This window comes from Egretta garzetta, unplaced genomic scaffold (genome assembly GCF_000687185.1).
Source record: "Egretta garzetta isolate BGI_Z169 unplaced genomic scaffold, ASM68718v1 scaffold7, whole genome shotgun sequence".
Taxonomy (NCBI): Eukaryota; Metazoa; Chordata; class Aves; order Pelecaniformes; family Ardeidae; genus Egretta; species Egretta garzetta.
The window spans coordinates 4736540-4737643 of record NW_009260350.1 but is presented as its reverse complement, the minus strand read 5'-3'; the positions used below and the strand labels follow the sequence as shown (position 1 = coordinate 4737643).

At 66.8% G+C, this 1104-nt stretch overlaps 1 protein-coding gene across 1 annotated transcript in view; it reads right to left on the bottom strand.

Moving 5' to 3' along the window:
• Nucleotides 1-291: 291 nt before the first annotated feature.
• LOC104129948 (proline dehydrogenase 1, mitochondrial) overlaps nucleotides 292-1104 on the bottom strand; it is a 15122-nt gene continuing 14309 nt past the window's right edge. The window contains exons 12-13 of the transcript XR_004842521.1: nucleotides 867-876; nucleotides 292-302 (exon numbers count right to left, since the gene is read on the bottom strand). The gene's annotated coding sequence lies outside the window, so the exon portion shown is untranslated. The remainder of the gene's footprint in view (nucleotides 303-866; nucleotides 877-1104) is intronic.

The following is a 1104-nucleotide window of genomic DNA, read 5'->3' as shown; positions in this document are numbered from 1 at the left end:
GCCCTTCCTGCCGAGGGGAGCAGCACAGCAAAGATGGGGGTGGGTGCCAGGCGTGCGGGTGGGGAGGGAAGAAGGGTTTGCAGGAGGGTGAGGGGTGAAAACCGAGGTATACATCATGTCAGCTTCCTCGGGACCATCCCCTCCCCACCTTGTCTGGCTCCTAGGCTGCCTCCGGGCCCTGTTGGCCAGGGGAGGACAGACACCACCACCCACCCATCCCATACACCCCGTCCTGCTCACCGGCAAGTGCCTCTTGCGCACCCCACAGCACTCATGGGTGGCACAGGGAGTGAGCCTGAGCCCTGCGGCGCTGGATGCAGCATCTCCCCCACCTCCACCCGGTGGGGATGGGGTGTCCCTGGGCAAGGGGGAGCACCCAGGTACCCCATCCCCAGCACCTGGGGCAGGATACTGGCAGTGGGGCGGGGGACACACACTGACCACGTCCCCTCTGCCACCCTGGGACACGGTGGCGGTTTTGCTGGCAACCAGCTGGGCAGATAGCGGGCAGCCGAGGAGGGACCGCTCCTCGCATCCTCCCCTGCCGAGGAATGGCACAGGGCCGGGAGCTGCGGCCGCTCTGGCTCGTGAAATGCCTCCTTCGGAAACTCAGCCTGTAATTTGAGGAGGGGGCACCAGCGCCCTGCGGCCCTGCTGAATGGAGCCATTATGCAGGCCCCTCTCGCTCGCAGCACATGTTTTCCTTGTGGACTCGTCTGACCTCACGGGTGAGATGTAAAGGTGCATTTATGGCCTGGGCCCCCCACAAAGGGCAGGGGATCCTGCTCTCCCAGCCGGCAGGGAGCGGCCGCGGGCGCTCCCCCCGCTCTGCTGGGGCCAGTCTGGCCGAGCAGCCTGGCCAGCACCAAGCCCGAGCTCCGCCGAGAAGCCTGGCTCTGCAAAGCCACCCATGGTACACGGAAAGCGCTGGGAGCGGGGACAAGGCAGTGCCAACTCCCAGGACCCTGCCCCCGGCCAGGCAGGCAGGATGTGGCCCCCGGGGAGAGGCAGGCAGTGCCAGCGCCCACTTTCTGAAGCCAAACCTCCAGGTCCTGGAGCTGCCATCCCAAGCAGCCTGGGGCAGCTCCACCAGGGTACCCGGAG